We start from the raw sequence: 11,405 nt of genomic DNA on the forward strand, positions 1-11,405 counted from the left end.
GTAACCAGGTAAACTTATTAGCCTAAAAGAATGTTTGTGATAAATGAACGATCACACACACATACACACACACACACGCGCACACGCACGCACACACACACACACACACACACACACACACACACACACACACACACACACACACACACACACACACACATTCGGGTTTCTTTCAGTTTCTGCCAACCAAACCCACTCACAAGGTTTTAGTTGGCCTGAGGCTATAATAGACACTTGCCCAAGGAGCTAGTAGGACTGAACCTGGAACCAAGTGGTTGGGAAGCAAGCTTCTTACCACACAGCCACACTTGCGCATATGTATATATATATGTATGTATGTATGTATGTATGCATGCATGCATGCATGCATGCATGCATGCATGCATGCATGTATGTATGTATGTATGTATGTGTGTGTGTGTGTGTGTGTGTGTCTGTGTGTGTGTGTGTGTATGTGTATGTATACATGTTGAGGCTCGAAACAGCGTTGAATATAATATATTTGTGCAAAGTAATATTTAACACGTTCGAGTGCATTTTGACGTGAGAAGTCCTTCCGCTGCGGATAAAGTCCCCGGAGCAAATTGTCTTCCTTGACGGCATGATTGAAAATGCGTTTTGGGCTTTGAGTGACATCCTTACATCGCCAGATGCTTGTGTTTCTGTGGCCACGAGCACCGAATCCAGCGTTCACAGCCCGATAAGAACAAAATTATTACCCCCGCCTTCACGAAGGCGGAGGTATTGGTTTCAGTTGTGTTTGTTTGTTTGTCTGTGGATAAGATATCTCAAGAACTGCTCGATGGATTTGGGTGCAACTTTCAAGGATGTTTGACGTCGTGATTGGCACGAACGGATTAGATTTTGGGATCGATATGGTATCGGGCAAGAATTCTGGGTTATTTGTTATATTTACTTTAAATGAAGTATTACGATCATACGTTGTCTTTCTCTGATTATCTCCCTTGAAAACGCGCTCATGGTTTCCACATAAGTTATGGCGTCGTTGCTGTTCCCAAAGTTTTATTTTCGTTTCTCTGTTATTAATTTTACTCGTGTCTCTATCTTAGTAGAAACTGATGGATAAGGAAATCAAACTACATAAACAAACGGCAGCAAAACCGTTCATAAATTAAATAACACTAACATATCCAGTAACAATAATAAACTTAATTTATCTTCGACAATTTTTAGTTTTACCAATTTTGAATATATCGTTCTTGTTTAAATCCTCTTATCTATTTGACAATTGCATTTCTAGCTCTATCTTGAAGGAAGCTTTACTTCTTGGACTCACGTTTTTGTGCACAACGATATTGTTACACCTCCGTTAACAGCACCGTATGCAGGTCCTTTCTGTTTTCCTTCACGCACGGATAAGGTTTTCATTATAGACCTTAATGGCGGTGAGGACACTATATCAGTGGATAGACTAAAAAAGGCCTTCATAGAGAAAACTGTCCCTGTTCCCACTGCAGACGACACACATACAGCATTACAAACACAGCCCGCATACTCACCTTCACATTCCTTACTACCAATGGGATCGATCTGGTACCGGACAAGGATTCTGGATTATTTTCCCGTTGTTTTTACTTAATTTTTGAGAGCGGTTGCGTTCATTTTGCTAATCTTTGAGAGGACGTTGGTGTTGCCTTGGCGGAGGTTTGCGCTCTCTAAGTGCTCTTGTTCTTATTAAAACAACATCTGTTACGTTTACTAGTGTGCGTAAATTTTATTCAAGCTAGAATTAAATAATGTCGCACGAAGCAGCGTTGAATTAAATGGCAGAAAAAATGACCATCAGAATAAAACAAAAGTAACGTTCACTCGAGTACCAAATTAGAAGTTGGTGGTACCTTGTTATATTACTGAAGTACCTTTGCAGCAGTTGGATTTCTGGATGCTGAAATTCATTCTCAAATCCAAGGAGCATGTAAGGCCTTTGGCAAGTAAGAAACTAGGGTTCGCTTAGATCATGGCATCACCATTCCAGTTAAAGGTTTTGTCTATGAGGGACTTGGGCCCTGACGACCCTTTGGTATTCGACTTAATCGCGAAGAACCTATAATCAACACCTTTAGATATTTGAGTGATGCCACCAGGAGTACACCCAGTGGTAGACTCTAATGACAGGCACTGAGGTACTCCTTGGAGCTGACTGGTTCATTGTTAAATTATAGATCATCACCATTGGAGTTTAATGGGAATGTTTTGTCGACCAGCAATGAACCATTTCGAAACAAGTTTTTTAACGGCGGCAAATGACTCCTCAAAAAGGATACAAGAACGGCATAAACCACAACCTAAAAAAACAAAAACTCGAGATAAACCTGAGTAACTGGAAAAATTGGCTGTAAATCAGAACAACTGTGACATTCTGTTATGAAAGACTAGAATATGTTTGAGAAGAGGCGTGACCCATGTAAAGACATTGTTGTGAGTGTTGTTGCTGTGGTAGTCGTGGTAGCTGAATGTAGAAATAACTAACAACAACCGTGAGCGATTACCAAAAGATTTACTGATTGCGCATAGTGTTTCTGTGTTGGTCTTTTGACAAAAACTAACAGCAGTAATTACATACCAGAAGAGACATATTACTGGGATCTACGACAATTAACTGATATAACTATTTGTGGCTGGAAAATAATCGCGCTGTATTCGTAGCGGCGAAAATTCCTCTCCTTTCTGCCATAACAGCTGGACATGATGATGAGAATGGAAATGTCGAGCGGCTGCCTCAACATTCTGTCAAAAACCATTACGGTCAATAAATACTTTTATATTGGCCTCAAAGAGAACGTTCTAGAAGGTCGAATCACGCGAGTGCTTGACATTGATCGGTCGGTTAATCGGCTGATAATGTGAAACTATTATGGCTTGGCCGTGATATTTATTTACTCGGCAACCAAGACATTCAGTTTTCGATCCGCTACAGCACCATTCCAAATCTTTCTGCTGTGTTATACTCATCGATATGTTCTTCTACTTTGTTAATCCCATAAGCGCGCGCGCACACACACACACACACACACACACACACACACACACACACGCACACACAATGGATATTAATTTCTTGCAATGTAGCTTTCTGTATATGATGAATTTCCGTGGAAGAAACCATCTCGGAGAATCTGTATTCTCACTTGTCATGTTTTCTTGTAAAACTAAAGAATATCGGTAATATTATAGGGGTGGTGGTGGGGGATATGGCGGGATGGTTGGGTGGTAGTGGTGAGCCTAAATGGGAATTAGATTCTTTCCGTGTTTTTTCTTCTTTGTCTTTCTCTTAAAGACGCTGACAGTAAGAAATGAACTCATTTGCATCTATCTGTCTGTCTGTCCATTTTCTTTTGTATACATATATATATATATAGATAGATGCGTGCACACACAAATGCAATTCGTATTTATGCATCTACATTTACACACACACCAGACACATATAGACACGTACAAGCATATTCATATTCACACACACACACACACACATATACATGCCATATATATATATATATATATATATATATATATATATATATCCACTTGTTTCACATATGTAATATCGCAACAGATTTACTTTAAGACACGTTTCAATAAGATCCGATTTTTCAATTGCAGATGTTGTTTCCTTGGGCAAGAAACTCAACTCCTGCTTACCTAAAGCCGTATATCTATTTGAAGAATCGTTCTTCATTAATATGAAGATCTTTGAAATTGATCGCGGGTAGCAGCAATAATCTACTCGTTGAATATTGATATAGATTTTCGTTTCACCGACGGCAACAAAATCACGAAAACTGATTGAAAATGGAGATGGAGTCGGCCGACAAACAAGTAAAAGAAGATCTTCAGGGGGATGCGAGGTGGAGGAAGGATTGGGTGGAGGGAGTATACGTGTGTGTGTGTGTGTGCACATGTTTGAACACATACGTGCATGTGGGTATGTTATCGATAACCAATAATTGTGTGTTTGTCTATGCACACACACACACATACACACACAAACAAACATACAAATACATATATACATGTACGTATACACTCGCATATATATACGCACATACATACAAATAATATCTGATTTTTTAAGTATTCCACGAATATATATACGTGTGTATGTGTGTATGTATATATATATATATATATATATATATATATATATATATATATATACATGTGTGTATGTATATATACACACAAACACGCATACACACATATATACACAAACTTGCAAACATACAAGTACACATCTTTAAAACTATTTTCTTTCTCTCTATATGTATGTATACATCTATCTGTCTGTCTGCCTGTCTGCCTGTCTGTCTGCCTGTCTATCTAATTGTCTATCTATTTGTTTGTCTATCTATCTATCTATCTATCTATCTATCTATCTATCTATCTATCTATCTATCTATCTATCTATCTATCTATCTATCTATCTATCTATCTCACTCTGCTTATTGCAGACTTGAAAATTTTGGCCAAGGTGCTAGCCAAGAGGTTGGCGCTCGTCATCGAGAAACTGGTCGACAAGGCGCAAACATGCGCCGTGCCGGGCCGGACCACGTTCGGTCCGTCAGGGATGCCCCCTCTCGTCGCTTCTATACGTATTAACTCTCGAGCCATTATTGCGGAAGCTGGCAACTTTGAGGGACATCCCGCGAGAACTGGGATGCGGGACGAGCGTGTCTGCATACGCGGACGACGTCACCGTCATAGTGTCTAGCCACGAGCACATCGAGCAGGTCGGCGAGACACTGAAAAACTACGAAGCGGTGACAGGAGCGAAAATCAACCGGGAAAAGTCAGTGGGCTTGCGACTAGGCACCTGGAGAAGCAAGCCCATGCCGTCCACCAGCGCCTCCGTTGTGGGACGCTGGACCGACGGCCCGGTCGAGTTGCTCGGGGTCTGGTTTGGTCCGGACCTCCAAGTGGAGAAGAACTGGAACGAGATAACGAGTAGAGTGGTCACTCTCGCCCGGCAATGGGCTGAGAGGAAACTATCCCTAAAAGGTCGGGCGGAGGTGGCGAACACGTACATCGCGTCCGTCATCTGCTACCGCCTGACCGTCGTGCCTTGTCCCGACCCTACCATCACCAAACTAGAACGCATTCTCTTTCGCCGTTTGTGAGGCACGCTTTCCCGCAGCTCGTCTCCATGACCGAACTGCAGTCGTGGATCAAAAAGAGGCCGAGGAAGAGCGAATGGCACCGTGAGTGTCGCGTTGCTCTCAAGCAACTCTGCCGTCCTGGGTCGACCTTGAGTGACTTCATCACAACCAAAGCATTCTATAGAGGATTAGTGGAGGGGAGGTACGACGACGAGCTCGGGGCGAACCTGGACGTCGACGAAGAGTACCTGACCCGCCTGTTCGGGACGACTTTCGGGCCAGGGGCCATGGACAACTTCCAGAGATCCCTGGCCTGGCAGTGCTACCGAGAAGCGCTACCCGTTCGGGATAAGCTCTACAGACACGGCTCGAGAAACACGGGGCCAACCTGCCCGAGATGCGGTCAGAGCGACGAAACCATTCTGCACGTACTCGTGCAGTGTCCAACAATTTCCGACCTGTGGGCTTATGTCGAACAACTGCTGTCACGTGTGGGACGAGTCGGTTTATCAGCTGAGTCTATCGTCAATATTGTCACACCTCCTTCCTTCAAACGGGAAGGAAGAGCTATTTTCATCATCCTTGTGGCTTTAACGAAAGAATGTATCTGGTGGACGCGTCTGAAAGGATTGGAGACAAACACTTTCCTCTCTGGTCAATCTCTCATCAACTTCTTCAAGTACCACTTGAAAAGGAAAGTGAGAGTAGAGAGGCAAGTTTTGTCTAGCGAATGTTTTAAAAAAAGATGGGTGAATGTAGCAAGGATGGCACGTATGAATGACGAAGCCACCTTGATCACAATCCTATGAACCCAGAAATTGAAAACAGAGGGTTACCCACTTGCAAACAAATGTGGTAACATATAATAATATTGACCAAGGTTACCGTGGTCTTTTTCGTAGGCTTTTCTTCCCACGGATAAACCTTACTTGCTTTCCCCTTTACACCATATATCATAACACTGTGATACACGATCCCTATTGATCCTTTTTTTTTCTTCTTCCCCTTTTTCCCCCTTTTTTCTTCTTTTTTTTCATTTATCTTTTCTTTTGTTCCTTTTCCTTTTCTTCTTTTTTTAATTTTATTTTTTGTTCTTTTTTCCCTTTTCCGATCCCTTTTGATCGAAAACCTACGCCACCTTGTTTTGTTTCTTTTGTTTTTTTGTTTTTTCCATCCCCCAAAAGAAAAGCTCTACCTTGTAACTTGTCCCATCTGTGTGCAGCCCTGTGTGGCCAATAAAGAAACTATCTATCTATCTATCTATCTATCTATCTATCTATCTATCTATCTATCTATCTATCTATCTATCTATTTATCTATCTATCTACCTACCTACCTACATACCTACCTATCTATCTATCTATCTATCTATCTATCTATCTATCTATCTATCTATCTATCTATCTATCTATCTATCTATCTATCTATCTATCTCTGTATCTACCTACCTACCTACCTATCTATCTATCTATCTATCTATCTATCTATCTATCTATCTATCTATCTATCTATCTATCTATCTGTCTGTCTGTCTGTCTGTCTGTCTGTCTGTCTGTCTGTCTGTCTATCTATTCATCCGCATATATATATACATACATGGATACATACACATACATATACATGCATACGAATGTGTAATTCAAAATATTCCATGAGATCCAAACCACAGAGTACCTCCATGCTTTTGCCGTTGTTTGCAGTGTGGAGAGTGTGTCGCATTAACAAACGTTACCATGGCAACCGTCGTTTCGACATCGAGATACATGGATGATCAAAATGAGATATGTCATCGCTGAGCCCTTTCTGAAAGTAATGTTTATGAAAACGTGTGTGTGTGAATGTGTGTGTTGTATGTATGTATGTATGTATGTATGTATGTATGTATGTATGTATGTATGTATGTATGTATGTATGTATGTATGTACATATGTACGTATGTACGTATGTATGTATGTATGTATGTATGTATGTATGTATGTATGTATGTATGTATGTATGTATGTATGTATGTGTGTGTATGAATACAGTATAAATAGAATGAACAACGAAAAGACACAACTTAGGAAGAGCAAAATTTAACAAATAACGTATCTGATTAGCACTTTGAAGTGAAGCGATCGTAACTTAACGCTTCGGATGTTCGCCCTTCATCAGATGAATGAATGAAGCATTGAAAAGTGGGAAAGAAAAATAGTGAATGAGAGAAGAAGAAAGCGGGAAAAGGGTTAAAACCAGGTGATAACTCTGTTCTATAATTGGAGGAGTTAAGAAGGGAGGAAGGAGCGGGTGTATACATGCGAAGTATAAGTGTGTACCTGAGTCTGGAAGCGGGTATAAAAGTGAGTTGTGTTTGTGCTATAGTGGGGTATGAGTGTGTGTGTTTGGATAGGGTTCGCATGTGCGGAAATAGAGTGACGTAGGTTGGTGGTTGTGTCGGGTGTTGGTGTGTTTAAGCGTTTGGGGAGCGGTAAGAGAGAGAGTGTAGGTGAGATGACAGCAAGTGCGAGGGTACAAATACATTGATGAAGCACAGGGGATGCTAAGAGGAATGTGGAAGGTGTGATAGGTGCGTGTGTGGACGTGTATAATAAAATTACATATATTCCTTTGCTGCCCACAAGGGGCTAAACATAGAGGAGACAAACAAAGACAGACAAACGGATTTAATCGATTATATCGACCCCAGTGCGAAACTGGTACTTTATTTATCGACCCCGAAAGGATGAAAGTCAAAGTCGACCTCGGCGGAATTTGAACATGGCAAATTAAAAGCCTAATCATAAAAGCTTCCAGTGGAAATTATGACGAAAAAAAGTCGGGGGAAGAATTTTCTTATTTCTTTATTGTTCACAAGGGGCTAAACATAGAGGGGACAAATAAGGACAGCCAAAGGGATTAAGTCGATTACAACGACCCCAGTGCGTAACTGGTATTTAATTTATCGACCCCGAAAGGATGAAAGTCAAAGTCGACCTCGGCGGAATTTGAACTCAGAACGTAACGACAGACGAAATACCGCTAAGCATTTCGCCCGGCGCGCTAACGTTTCTGCCAGCTCAGAATAAAATTACATAAGAATATGAAACATGCAAACGAGGAAGAAGGCTTAAACTAAAATATGAAAAAGAGAGTGAGAATATATGAGTTCTGGGAAAAAAAAAAGAAGAAAAACTTAAAGTTTAAAAAATTGCAAAGCACTGGTGAAAGGTCCGAAGAGTTTAATGGAATGACGACGAAACCAGCATCAAGATCAGGATCGATGATAGACTGTGGAACCTGCAGAAGCTACAGGCCAAGTCCAAAGTGGAAGAGAACTTGGTGAAGGACTTCTTGTTCGCAGATGACTGTGCACTCAACGCCGCCAAAGAGGCTCAGAAGCAGAAGAGCATGAACTGTTTTTCCACTGCCCGCAACAACCTTGGCCGGTCATGTGCCGGCCTGCCCCACCCAAAAGCCGTATGTGGAACCAACAATCACTGTCGAAGGGGAAACCCTGAGGGTTGTTGATAAGTTCACACTCCTCGGCACCAAACTCTCCAGATCAGTGAACATTGACGATTAAGTCGACCCACACACATAAAACTATGGAGAATAGCTTGTAAATATTGTGTCAAATTTGTGTTATCGTTTAAAATATTTAGAATAATAAACAGAATATTTGCTGACGGGAGATTCAATTTTAAGAGCAGAGAGATTTTAATACACAATTAATTTTGATCGGGACTTCTAGTTTCGCTTGATGGCTTATTCAACCAGTGATAAAGAATTTTCCGTCTTGTGTTTCTATGAAATAAAATGGGAAGCTTTATTATTAGGAAGCAGTTCTTGAACTGTAACTGTGGTTTAAATTCTAAATAAAAAAGAATCTCTTAGTTTATTAGGGAACGAAAGTCTGGTAAGTCGAAAGGTCAGATAAATAAAGGTGAATTTTGGTAAAGGAATGGTGACTAGAGAGGCAATGATGTGGAAGAATTTGCAAATAAGTTAAAAAAATAAGGTAATGGAAGATGAAGGAACAGTTAAGTAGGTAACAAGATTGCATGCTTTTATTTCTGTAAAAAAAGCTGGGAATGGATACTTGTATTTCATGTGACGTATGTATTTCTTTGTGTGTGGGAGTGGATGTGCTTGCTTTTATGTGTGTGCGTGATAAAATAATAATTTCAAATTTTCGCACAAGGCCAGCAATTTCGGGAGAGGAGGATAAGTCAATTACGTCGATCCCCAGCACTCAACTGGTATTTTTTTTATCAACTCTGATGGAATGAAAGGCAAAGTCGAACTCGGCGGGATTTGAATTCAGAACGTAGCGGCAGACAAACTGCCCGGCGTGCTAACGATTCGGCCAGCTCACCATTATAATCTAGAAGTATATTAACATGGCAAATTAAAAGCCTAATTATAAAAGGTTCCAGTGGAAATTATGACGAAAAAAAGTCGGGGGAAGAATTTTCTTATTTCTTTATTGCTCACAAGGGGCTAAACATAGAGGGGACAAATAAGGACACACAAAGGGATTAAGTCGATTACAACGACCCCAGTGCGTAACTGGTATTTAATTTATCGACCCCGAAAGGATGAAAGGCAAAGTCGACCTCGGCGGAATTTGAACTCAGAACGTAAAGACAGACGAAATACCTATTTCTTTACTACCCACAAAGGGTTAAACACAGAGAGGACAAACAAGGACAGACAAACGGATTAAGTCGATTATATCTACCCCAGTGCGTAACTGGTACTTTTTAATCGACCCCGAAAGGATGAAAGGCAAAGTCGACCTCGGCGGAATTTGAATTCAGAACGTAACGGCAGACGACATACGGCTGCGCATTTCGCCCGGCGTGCTAACGTTTCTGCCAGCTCGCCGCCTTACAATATGAATATATTAATGTGCATGCGTTTATGTGTGTGTGTGTGTGTGTGTGTGTGTGTGTGTGTGTGTGTGTGTATGTGTGTGTGTGTGTTTATGTGTGTGTGTGTATTTATGTGTGTGTGTGAATGTAGGTATAATTCTATAAAGTTATTTATTTAAACTGACTTTTAAAGGATGTTATGGTGAAGTAAAACGTGATTGAATATATATAAGTTGAAAGTTTCCCGAAAGTAATTTTGTTCTATCTGCTGTATACTTCTAATTCTTAATTGCCTTTGGCTGATGTATATCTCTCAATACACGAAATGTAATGCAATTTAAAAAATAAACTATAAACATCCATATCAAATCTTAATTTCAGCATCTCCATTTAAAATTAGCCGCAAAACACGAGGAGAGGAGAGTCGTAAGTTTATTATTCATACATACCCGTCTAGCTAAGTGCGCTGTATATTATTTCTGTTTAATAATGTCTATTAGTATAGAAGCAATATATTTTGTATCGATCTATAATTAATAATCAAGATGGTATGTTGGCATTTGAAATAATGTTATTGAAATACACCTGCCAGTCTAAGTATGGTTAAATTGGAAAACATCTATGTACATAACAACATAACACCGTACACAATGCAATCATACTCATAGTTCAGACACACACAAACACATATATGTATTTATACATTCATACATCCACACACACACACACACGCACGCATATTTACACATATTGCATATAAAAAAACACATATACATACATATACATAATTATACATATACTAACAAATCCATAAATATATTTACACACAAACGCAGATACATACGTACAAACGAAAATACACATTCACACACACGCACACACAGAGGCACACTCACACACATATATACATACGTACACATTCAGATACGCACTCGAATAGAAACATAAGAGTAAAATGTATACACACATTTGTATGTATTCATTTACATAGCATCATCTATATAATAGATACGGTACAAATTTCTTATTACTACAACTATCACAATCTCTATTATTATTATTATTACTTTTTTTTTTCTTCTTTCAAATTTTCTTCCATTTCTTGCCGAGTGTCTTCCGGACTCCTAGGGCAAAGAAACTCATAGTGTATATTGGTAGGCCATTAAACCAAACTCAGTAGTTCGTTCATTTTTTTTTTTTTTTAAAGTTAAATTAAAATGCATGAGCAGCAACAGTTCTCACATCGACAATGCTCTTCTCAATACGTGTGATGTACCAGTTAAGACAATCTTTTGCACTTCTTGCAGGGATGGTAAGCCAGGGATCATTCTCATATAATTTTCGGTTCCCTTCTTGATCATTCCTAGTGCTCCTACGATCACTGGTATTGTAACCGCCTTGAGATGCCACATTTTCTCAATTTCAATGAGTAGGT

The sequence above is a fragment of the Octopus sinensis genome, linkage group LG1 (genome assembly GCF_006345805.1).
Source record: "Octopus sinensis linkage group LG1, ASM634580v1, whole genome shotgun sequence".
NCBI lineage: Eukaryota > Metazoa > Mollusca > Cephalopoda > Octopoda > Octopodidae > Octopus > Octopus sinensis.